Below are 13,303 nucleotides of genomic sequence, written 5' to 3' on the forward strand. Positions count from 1 at the left end.
TGTTGAAAGCTTTAGCCTACTTGATTTTCTATTACTTTTCCCTGAATGGCACATGATCATGATGGGTGGAACATTAGTGATCAATTGGATGGTGGCCTGATATGCTTGGAGTCTACCATACCTGTAAATATTAGTTCATGCATCATAAAGAGAAAGGCTTCCCAATTTTGATCACCACTAGGTTTCATGGAAAACAATGGTGTGATCTTTGTCCCACATTCACTATATATGGGGATTTAATTGTCTTTAAATATATGAGTGCACATTAACTATATTGTCTTAAAGACAAAGGCTTTTGAAGTCACAAGACTCACGTTGGGGGCCCATCTATAAATGGCTAGCTAGCAATGATGTCAACAATTTTGAATAGAACCATAGTTGAAAAGCTAAGGTAGAGGATGATGTCACCATGTGACACATGGTAACTACTCATGTGTTCATGGTACAAACTACGTAGTTAGCATATAACTATGCGATGATGCAAAAATAGTTAGTAAACTGTTTGTCATCAGGTCATGGCATAAAATAATTGTTTGAGAAAACCACAGTGACCATGGGAAGATATTTATTTTTCATGGTTACTAGAGTTAACAGTAGCAACTAGAAAATGGGTTAAATGCATAACATACTATGAGAAATCACAAAACTCAATCAACATACGTTAGCACCCACTAGTCTACCATGAAAGCCAAACTAATAAAGAAAACAAGAAAAAACCCCTCTTTCATTTGTAGCTCCCATGTCCTTCTTTCTTCTCCAAATGATGTAGCTCCAAAGTTTTCTATAGTGCACACAAAATTGAAGCAAAAGTCTATGATGTGGATAATGCCATGAGAATACTAGAAGTGTGATTTTAGTGTGAGAGCAAGAATGCAAAATGTAAAGAAGCTAGGGACTCAAGAATCAAGACCTAAGGATTTTCAAGACTCAAGCATTAAGATCAAAAATGAGAGAAAGAGTGTCCATTTTATAATCAACACTCAAGGTGAGAGCATTGGATTTGTCACCCATAGATATATGATATGGCAAGAGATTCTTTTCAGAATCCATGATGCGTATGACAAAATATGCAAATTGTAAGATTCTATGATGCATGAAAGTCAAACTTGGCTAAATGTGGAAGAGAATCTATGATGTGTCATAAGACACCTCAAGCCCACTTAAAGCCAAGAATCTATGACAAATAAGCCAAATAGGGACATGCGTAAGAGAATAAGAATATTTGATTATGAAAAATCTTATCCAAGTGTCAAAGGAGAATCCATGAGGTTTCATATCCAAGTGTCATGATGATGCAATATTTTATGGAATATTTGAATTAAAAATTCTTTTATTCCACAAAATAAGAATTAGTAGAAAATGGAATTAATGATGGAAAATGGAACTTAGGAAATTGTAAATTTCCATGGTTTGCAGATAATGAATCAATTAATTAATAAAATTAATTAATTGAGGATAATAATTAGGAAGAATAATTAGAAAGAATAATAGGATTAAATTATGGGTTATTTAATCCTATAGAGAAAATTAGTAAATGATTGGCCAAATTGATTAAATGAATGCGACTGCATCCTTTTATGAAAATGTGATGATGATATAGATATCGAATAAGGTGATGATAGATAGACCAAAGCCATGGTCAAATTGATTGATATATTGAAATTGATAACATGACAAGGACACATGACATGAATCGGTTGATATGTAACATTTAACCAACATTGTAAATGCTACAGGATTGAAATTGATTGAAAAAGGTTTGGTCATAATAACATCGACGGACATTGTCAATATTATTAAAATGGTTGATAATGCCATGATTTGACATTGAAAGCCTCAACAACGTAAAAGATCAAATGACATAAATGATACTTTGACCTAGCACTGAGAGTCGTGACAGTACTAAGGTCAGATTGATAAGATTGATAGGTTGATCAGTTTCTAAGGTACTAAAAGCCACAACAATACCTAGAAGTGGATAAATGATGATTGATTTGGGATGTTTGATATGTTTCAAGTTGATTAGGACTAATTTCAAGTGATTCGGGTTGATTTAGGGTGATTTTGAGTTGATTTGAAATGGTTTTGAGTTGTTATGAAATGATTTTGAGTTGATATGAAATTGATGTGAAAGAGGATACAAATGATAAAGTATGATCAATTTGGCCAAAAGATCAAAGTTAGCAGAATGAGAAAATGAGACAAATTAGTATGGAGAAGTGATGAAACTATAGATGCAAACCATTTTTGAGCGTCTACATTAACCATAGTTAAGGACTTGGATGAAAATGTATGTTTCACCCAGTCACTTTGGTTAAGGTAGAGTTGAGGGTTAAGGTCGCAAACTCATGAGGAAGCAAAATGTGTAGTGGTCTAGTTAGCCTCATGATAGGGTAGTGGTGAGGTGGTAGCTATGGAAAATCACACGATGACATGTGGTGCCTGTTTGTAGGTCAACAAGAGGTTGACCCAAATTTAGAGATTAGACAAAATTTGAAGTTAGGAATTTTTTCTTTTTTTTAATGATTTTCTTCAAAAATTTCACGTGCAAACCCTAGATTTGAAAACTTTAAAAGATATAAAGGTTTTTTAAAGTTTAAACAATAGGTAATTTTAAATTTTTCATTTTAATCTCTAAACATGAACTAGGGACTAAATTTTCAAATGAGCACTAGTGGGGTCATTTTTATCCAAAAGATAGAGTGCAGTATATCATTAGAATCAAGAGAAGGCAAGCTTTCCAAATATGTAGTCAAAAAATGCACAGGTATTCAATGGTATGAGATATAAGTAGATTTGTAAAATGGGGGGCATTCTTAGTAGAAGTAGCAATTTTCATGATTAATCAATGAATTTAGTTAGAAGAGCAGACATGAAGTTTTTTGACTCTAGATTTGGAGGAAAATGTTCTTGAAAGTTTCATTTTGCCTCTAGAGGTCATTTGGTGGGTGCTTTTGGCCCTAATTTAATATCAGATATGGCATCTAAATCAGTTACATGTTCTATTATTCTAGAGATACTTTCAAAGGAAATCTTTACCAGCAAGTAAAAGATCTAATTTTCAGTTACAGAAAGAAGGTAAAGGTATGTTCTTCATCAACAAATGGAAGCTTTTCAAGTGGACAAATACCAGCATTTGATCTAATCAAGGATTATTTCCTATCTTTATATTCTCTTCTCTTCTCTTCTCTTTCTTTAGGATTGGTTTCAGTTCTTGGACATTGTTTACTGTCGTGATACCACAAGGATGGTTCTAGTTAGGTTGAAAATTCTATCATGATTGTGATTCCACCTTTCCTAAACATTTCACTTATAATGAACAGAAAGTAATAAGAATATAGATAGTTCTAGTTTATTCAGCAACCATCATTTATGTATTTTTTTCAAGAAAATGAATAAAAGTGCAATAACAATATAATCTCCAGTATAAATCTTGTCTCCTATTCATGTAGTTCGTAATCTTTTGTGTTTTGTGAACAAAGAGCATGAAACTCAATTGCAATCTATTTTAAGGTTGTACGTGGTATATTTTTCTTATGATTCATGTAAATGCTTAGTTTATCATAATGGGGTTGTAGATTTCATGAAGGGATAGGTTGAGTATGATATTCAATAAGATGCAATTGTCTGATTCACATGGTGATTGGATAGATCTGGAAGTCCTAATATATGAAATGTGTCAATGATCTCCAAGGATGCATGTCATTAATTTGTGGAATTGTCTAATAGAAAAAGCACTGATCAACTACAGGATCAAAGTGTTGTGTTGTTCATATCTTGATTTTTCTAAAATCAATATTATAATTAAATCTTTTTCCCTTTCTATTTAAGAGCTGAAAAGAGTTGTCCCCACTTAGCTTGTCAAATTAATGTGTTATGTTATTATCTTTTTTATATCCATGATTGTTTGTATAAGTAATAGAAGATTAAGGGTATTATCTACTATATAGATTTAGTTATATACTTTGACAATGGTACCATATGAAGAATATGAGGTACACTCACCTAGGTTTTGCAAAGCCTAGAGTAGAAGGAGTATAGCCTTATAGTTGGCCCCAGTGTTTGAATGGGTATGTTTTAGATGGGAATTAGTTGCCCCTAGATGTATTTTGTTCTCATCATTGGATTTTTGTAACATGAAATTTTAAAACACCAACAAAATGGTGACTCTACTAGCGAATGTATTGAATATGTATGAAAGACAAACCTTGAGAGTTTGAAAAAGTGAGATTCAATATAGTGAAAGAAGTGCATGAATAAAGTTGCAGTAGCAAGTTTTATGATGTTCTCTATAGACTCTTACTCAAAATTATGCACCACAGTAATGCTTTATTCATTTGCAATAGTAGCTTTGAAGGTTGAGTGTAAATTGTGGTTTTAAAAAGAGAGTTAATCTTCAATCAATTCAACTAGGTATTTTTTTCAAAGTGGTTTTGTAAAGTCAGACTCAGAATTGATCAAAAGTTTTCTCTCTTTTTGAAGTGTTTGATGATTTGCAAGTTTTACAAGTTGAAAATTCAGTTCAGATTTGTCAACTGATAAATCACATTTTAAATTTTTCTCATGATTGTGAGTGGTGACTCTCTAAAGATCTTTGTACCAGTCCAAATTGGTTCTATATAAAAAAATTTCAAAGATTTTCAACTTAGTTGTGCAGATCTAAAAGTTTTATAAGATCTTGGCAAGAAAAGAGAAGATATCAATTCTTGATTTAAAGTTTTTAGCGTTGTATGCAATATGTTGTTGTAAGAAATTAGAATGTTAGGAAGTGAATCACAACAGTTATCTCATTGGTCCTTTTCAAGGAGGTGGTATCTCTGCATGGTTTTGATCAATGGTGTAAAGAAATGAAGCTTGCACCATTGCCAAATCAGCAAATTGAAGTTCAACATCAACACTTGAAGGTATTTTGATTTTCATGTGTCCTCTTTTCATGGATGTCAAGTGTTAGAAATTAGTGCCTCTATTTAGTGACTTTCAACACTAGGAGAAAGAGGTAGAAGTTTTGTTTCAAAATGGAATCAGATCCTAGATCTAAAGTTAGTCTACCAAGTTATGAAAGTGTAGTTGAAGACATGTAGAGATAAGAAAGGAACTCCACAATTAGATATTCGTATTTATAAGAAATATTGTAGGAAATGTTCAAGGTCTAAGAGATGATCAAATTTATATAAAGTTCAAATCAACACTCATGGGTTTGTAATTGTCCTTAAGACCTAAGGAATCTTCATGGCTTATTGTTTTCCTAATGTCATTATGCCTAATTTAGTTAACTAGCTAGCAAATTTGAGAGTACAAAAATATTTTGCATGTTGAAAATCTTTTCAAGAAATTTGAGAGTGATTTAAGTAGCAATTAATTATGTACTAAATCTTCTAATAGAAAATGTGAATGTGTTGAAAGTAATAGTGAATCTATTGAATCCATGGATAATGATAATTTATCTTCCAAGTGTGAAGAGATGGATTCTAGATCTACTGAATCAAGTGATTTCAGTTAGCAAGATTAAGATGGTTATGTAACTAAAAATGAATCTTGTGACAATATGTATAAGAATGAAGAAAGTTCTAACAATAGAATGAATAACTCTTTTTTGATGAAAATGAAAGTGATGCCACCTCCTTGAAAAGGACCAATGAGATCAGTGTTGTGATTCACTTCCTGACATTCCAATTTCTTACAACAGAAAATTGCATATGTTACCCAATATAATGGGTTACACTTTTTAGCCTAAACTAACACTGAACTGTGAATTTTCAAGAAAACTTTCACTTTCGGATGCAAATTTCCATTTAATGGTTAGGAGTTTGAAGATGAAGTAAATTAGAGTCTTTTAGGATTTTTTGTTTTGAATCCAAATATATTTTAAAATATTTTTTAATTGATTTGATTGAACTATTATTTCTCCCATGACAATTGGTATGTTATCAAAAACTTGATTTTTAAAAAGTCACATTGTTTTTGACATACATAACTTTTCTTCTACAATATATATCAATGCGATTCTTTCAAATTTAGTTTCTTAACATCCATGCAAAGACCATGGAGATAATTTGATGTCTTTATCCTTGGTATTTCATATTTTATCAGAGTTTAAAGTTGACCTAACATGAATTTGGACATCCATGGCTTTTGACACATGTAACTTATTATATATTTACCCAATTTCAAGTTTATTTTTTTGATTGAAAGAGGACTTGAATACAAAGGCCGTAGTTATTTTTCAAAAAAAAAATTTATCTCTAAGTTACTATTTTTCCATGAGTGTCCAATATATAGGTTTATTTTTTATAACAAACCTCTATTCAATTCATGTGCAAAAACATATATCTAAAAAATTCAAAATGTAGCAAATTCATAGTCATTAGAAAGATCTTTCAAAGTACTTCTATCATGCAAAAGGACATGACTTTAGTGCTCCATCTGAATCTAGTAATGTAGGCTAGAAGCCATGAAATCATAGTAAACCTTCTCCGACTTCAAAAAAACTAAAATTTTCTTAGTTTCGATAGAAACTAAGTTTCTATCAAAATAAAAATCATCAGTTTCGATAGAAACTAAAGTTTCTAGTTTCTAAACCTTAACCATATGAGTTAATGGGGGCGGCTCTAGTTTTGATTGAAACTGGACTTGGCCCTAAGGGCTTTAAAAAAAACTAGAAATTATCATATAAATAATTTTTCTTTTGCAATTCTAACATTCAAATCTACTCAAATAATTTGCACTTCAATTAGGAGGGAGGAAATATTTTGCAATTTTTTTTTTCAAGTTTTTGAAAAATAATTTGTGACATGGGCAATAAAGGTAAAAGGGTGAGTAAATATTCACGAAGAAGAACTGACGAACAAGAAGAAGAAAATCATCAAAAAGCTTTAGCAAGATATTATAGGAGGCAAGGTGTGTACATGTGCAATATATTTTTTCCAATGCATATTTAGTTCATATAGTGTGCAATCATATTATAGACTTTTTTTATGTATATAGTTAGGATTAGGGTTTATCCAATTAGGAATATGGTAAATATAAACTTAGGGTATTATTAACTTAATATTAAGGGTTTATTAAATTATGAATATTTACTCCTATTAGGGTTTATTAGATTATGGTTTTTAAATTATGAATATTTACAATTTTAGGGTTTATGACATTGTGGTTTTTAAATTATGAATATTTACAATTAAGGTTTATTAGATTATGGTTTTTAAATTATGAATATTTACAATTAGGGTTTATTAGATTATGATTTTTAAATTATGAATATTTACAATTAGGGTTTATTAGATTAAATGGTTTTTAAATTATCAATATTTACAATTAGGGTTTAATAGATTATGTTTTTTAAATTATGAATATTTACAATTAGGGTTTATTATATTATGGTTTTTAAATTATGAATATATATGTAGAATTTGGGTACATTTTAATTATAGTGTTTTAAATTATGAATTTATTTAGGACGTAGTGAAATAGGACAACCTACTGAGATCAGAGAAGGTTCATCCCAAGTTAAAACATGTATGTATGCACACGTCTCTCGCAAGTATAATCTCTAGAAATTAAAGATTTCTACCTAGGTGTAGAGGCAAACTTTATATCCTTGATTTTTAATTTTAGAGAAAAATCCCCAAGTACCAACTTTTTTCGTTTATTTTTTATATCGTGCACATACAGTAGTATATGATGAAAATGTTGGACATGAGGAAATTGAAGATGAAGCAATGGATATTGAAGAAGGAACACCTAAAGGTTAGATAAAATTGTATTTAATAGTTCATTTGTTATGTTATATATACACATATGTGGAGACTAAAGAAAATTTGCATCTTAAGTCTTTATTTTAAATTTTCTTGCAATCCGAGATCAAACAATAAATGAGAATTTTAATCTAGCTCAAATTTTGAAGAGAAAATTTAATCATAGAAACATAGATCATTTAATTGAAATGGATGTGGAAAAATTGAGAGAATATGCTAGTCAACCTACACATACTACAAAGAGGAAATTGAATAAAAATTCTAAAGAAATAATTACCTAATTTGAGAATCTTGATACAGTGGAGAAAACTCAACTATTATCAATTTCACTTCTTAAAGATGAATTAAAAGAGCCATTGAAACTATTGAGTATAGATACAAGTGTAAAAAAGAGGAAGACTTATAAACTACAAAAATATATTGTTGAAAGTGTTAAGGAAGGGTTAAACTCCTTTGGGAAAAAATCTAAATCTATAGATAAATCCATTACACAAAGAGTGATACTAACATCTATTTTAAGTAAGAAATTACTGCAAAAAAGATAAATCTCTTCACTATAATCTCATATTGGGTATATTCAAAAGATTATATTACATTATCTAAAAAGGAGAAATAATTTGGATGATAGTACATTAGAAGGAAACTAGGCACTAATGTGTAGATTTTGTCAATCTTATAGGATTGTGGAAACAATAAAGAACTTAGTCATTCAATTTTGGATTGATAATACTTGTACTTCAACAAATAGAAGAGATATAATCAAGTAGAGGATTGGGCCTAAGAAGTATCTTCAACATGCAAAACATTGGTTGGATGTCACACAACATGAATTGTATCTCTCATTTTGTAATTTAAATCCCGACACAAAGATTGGACAAACAATGTTTAAAAGATTGAAACCCTATTTTGTGAAGATAAATAGATCTTTTGAAACATGTTTTTTTTGATATCATATTGAATTTGATTTGTACTATCAAGGGTTTAGAAAGATGATAGAAGAAAGTGGTGATTCTTAAAATATTTTTCATAAATGACCGAGCCAATTCATAACATCAATCTTATGTGACAAGCCAAATGATCCTGCAATATGTGAAATAGATTGTATAAGAGGAACTTGTGAAACATGTGGTAATCTAACCAAATTTTCTTTGAGAGATGAAGATATTGATATGATGAGAATAGTAAAATGTAAGAGATACAAGTACATAAAGTTAGAGGAAAGTACATGGTGTGGAAAGTATAGATCGAGTATGAGTCATAAAAAAAGAGTATCACTTTTACATTAGTGATGACAAAGAACATGACACACATTTTGTGGAACATTATTTTAAGACATTTTTTGAATATTTGAAAAACAATGGCATAAAAATGGAAAAACATTTTGTATGGTCAAATGGATGTGCAGCACAATTTAAATCAGCTAGACCATTTTATGCATTATGTAGATATCATCGATACCTTAATATACCACACATTTAGAGTTTTCTTGAGAGTGGACAAGGAAAGGGTGAGCATGCTATTGCAGGAGCTTGTATCAAACATTCTTTAAGAAAGTATCAAATAAACTATAGAGGATATTGCATTAATAATGGTCATGATGTGGTTGAGTGGTGCAAAACACATTTTATGGTACCAACAAATGCATATTACATGTCATCACAAGTAGAGTGAGTCATACCATTCAGAGTGTTTTAGGAGGTATCAGGTATAAATTAATTTTCAAATATTATTTAATTGAATCAATTTTATATTTAATACGTTATGTCGTAACTAAATTATGGTACATAGGCACATGTTTAAAACTCATTTTTTATATGCATGTATGGAACTTACATTCAGGTGTTGATAGAAGATCAATGCATGCATGCAAGAGGGTAGCAATTGTTGCATTCAGTTATGAGTACATATAGTAATGTGTGGTCATTTTACACAACAGAATACTCATGTTTTTTTCATGATTGCATTGATGAAAACTATGATGGTTGCATTAATCAAGAACGTGGATATGTGGGTGAATGGACTTTGGTGCCACTAGATTTTATCAATACGAATGAGTTTGAGGACAAAAACTATGATGATATTCCATTGATTTCCACTGATTATGACCATATTTCATGATTGATTAGAGTTGGTATGTATTTCATAATTTTTGTTAATTTTATATATATATATACTCATGTACATGACACATTGAATTTATATACATATACTTTGTGTAGGCAATGTTTTTGTAGTCATGGAAGAATCTAAAAACATAGAAGGTCTTAGCTATTATTTATTGTGCTGCACCACGCAAAGAGAGAAGCTAACAAAGACTAAAATAAGTGATGGAATTATGTTTCCCATAGGTTAGTATATAGTTGAATCATGTACATGTATGTACATTTTAGATGTTTTTTTATGAATTCAAATTTATTGATTTATTTGATTGACCTATATGCAGGTTTTGTTGTTGTACAAGGAACATATTTCAAGCAAAATAAAATACTTAAGAATGGGATTCATTTCACTGATTATCAACCTAACAATAAGGTATATCGATATAGTAACCATGTTATTGCCAATAGTCTAACTCTTCATCCAATCAAAGGACCAGGAATATGTAAGTGGAGGCTCGATATTGATGAACACGGGAAAATATTAAATGTTATCCAACAATGAGCTGACCCACTTGATACAAGATAGAAACAACTTGTTGAACTATTTGAAATCTGTAATTTGGTTCAATTATATGAAATCTGAAATTTGGTTGAAATAAATTTGAAATCTGAACTTTGGTTCATCAATTTGAAATTTGGTTGAAATTAGGACTTGTCTCTTAAGAGGATGAAATTAGGACTTCTAACTAATTATATATTACTTTTACTCTTTCATTTAACTTGTGTTTAGTTTAAATTGTGATTCATAATTAATTATAGTTCAATTATGTACTTGTATGCAACTAATTAGGACATGTGCCTTGAGGGGAAGGAATTTGAACAATTTTCTTAAGCGGATCAAATTAGGACTTGTATCTTAAGGGGATAAAATTAGGACTTGTAACTAATTATATATTACTTTTACTCTTTCATTTAACTTGTGTTCAGTTTAAATTGTGATTCGTAACTAATTATAGTTCAATTAGGTACTTGTATGCAACTAATTAGGACATGTGCCTCGAGGGGAAGAAATTCAAACAATTGTCTTAAGGGGATGAAATTAGGACTTGTGTCTTAAGGGGATAAAATTAGGACTTGTAACCAATTATATATTACTTTTACTATTTCATTTAACTTGTGTTTAGTTTAAATTGTGATTCATAACTAATTATAGTTCAATTAGGTACTTGTATACAACTAATTAGGACATGTGCCTCGAGGGGAAGAAATTCAAACAATTGACTTAAGGGGATGAAATTAGGACTTGTAACTAATTATATATTACTTTTACTCTTTCATTTAACTTGTGTTCAGTTTAAATTGTGATTCGTAACTAATTATAGTTCAATTAGGTACTTGTATGCAACTAATAAGGAAATGTGCCTCGAGGGGAAGAAATTCAAACAATTGTCTTAAGGGGATGAAATTAGGACTTGTGTCTTAAGGGGTTGAAATTAGGACTTGTGTCTTGCAGTTCAATTAGGTACTTGTATGCAATTAATTATGTAAAGTTAGTTACCTAACTATAACCCTAACATAATCATAATCTAACATAATCCAACATAATCTATCATAATCTAACATAATTTCTAAGATAACACAACATTATCCTTGACATAATATAACATGTCAAAGAACATAATCCAACATAATCCTTCTAATCTAACATAATTTCCAACATAACTAGAACATTATCTAAAATAATATAACATTATCCAACATAATCTAACATGTAAAAGAACATAGTCTAACATAATCCAACATAATGTAACATATAGAAACATAACTATATATGTACATGTCAATCATCAAACATGTAAAATCTGGATGAAAGTCTAGATCAAATAATATCTCTAGATGAAAGTCTAGATAAAATAATCTATAATAAAAAAAAAACTATGGATCATTAGGTGTAGGAGTATCATCATGACGTCTCCTCACAGTTCGGTCTGAAGACTAACTATCACCTAGATGCTCACTAGGATGTGTTGACCCCTATATATATTAAAGAGAAAGTGAAATCAATTTACATAATTTCATATTTAATTAAATCTCTTTTAAATTTTCTTGAATTGCATGCAATTTAAATATTACATTTAAAACTCACATGTGTCTAATTCAAAAAAATTAAAACTCACCTGTCCACTACTGACATCATCAAATGAGTCTCGATGATGTACATGATTGGGCATCAAAGATGGGGTAAAAATAGGAATGTTCCCCTACAATGCATAAATACATGCATGCAAAAAATCATATTAAAACAAGCACATGTGCATAAATTATTAGTTGATCAAATGCTTGAAATTGAAATTTTAACATGAATGTAAAAAAATTATAGATTTACCTGTGTAGATGCTAGAATCTAATAATACTCAGACTGCCTAACATTGATCGTGTCCACTAATTTATCTAGATTTTGTTGGGCCTCATCTAGTTCCATCATTGCATCTATGCTAGCATTATTGGTGGCTAGAACACATCCTAATAATGACAATCCAAGTGAAATGACTAGATGATAGAAGTAGAATCATCACGTGTCAACAAGTCCATCCATCTTGTGGTCGACAAGCTGAAGTCAACATCATCAAGGCCCGCATCTAAACTCTGACCAGGCCCTATACTAGCTAAAGGGTTTGTACTACTATGTATATGTCCCTCTGTAGCAAAAGAGTGGTCAATAGGTGTATCATGATGTGTATTACCACCATGAGCACTACCTGATCGAGGAGAGAAATGTGGCTGAGGATGTGACCCTATACCACCATGGACACGATGTCAAACATCTAATATGGGTATGCTAAGTTTCTCTTATATAAATCTATATGAATATAATATATCCTTAGTAAGACTACTCATAGTATCTCATGCCAACACTCCAGTGAGACCCTCTAAGCTAGTCAGTGAATAGATGCCTACTACACTGTACAAGTCTCTTGAAGATGAAGCACCAGGCGATGATTTGGAACACTGATGTGACATCAAATACTAGCCAACCTCATTAGTGGAAATAGATCTAATAGTTGTGGCAATGTCTCCAACTCCCTGAATCACCCCCCACAACTATGGGCTACGCATGACCTCATCAGCTAATAGATCTAATATAGAGGAAATAGTAGGTGCCCTCTCTCTGACAATCCACCTATGTGTCAGTGGTGGATGATCCAACTACCTATCAACTAGTCTACCATGCCTCTATCCTAAATGTGATGGTAAATAAGTGTAGTTCAATGCCCTACACAAGTGAACCTTAGCATAAATTTGTCATGCAAAATAGAGTGGAATTTTTTCATTATTTGGATAATGACCATGAGCAACAAGGAAGTGTGGGTATATAAGTGAAATAATCTATGGATCTGTACACTTAAGGGGAGAGTACCCCTTCACATACTTTAGTGGAAGATAATGAGG

Source organism: Cupressus sempervirens, chromosome 11 (genome assembly GCF_028749045.1).
Source record: "Cupressus sempervirens isolate cs-2001-9-10 chromosome 11, ASM2874904v1, whole genome shotgun sequence".
Lineage (NCBI taxonomy): Eukaryota > Viridiplantae > Streptophyta > Pinopsida > Cupressales > Cupressaceae > Cupressus > Cupressus sempervirens.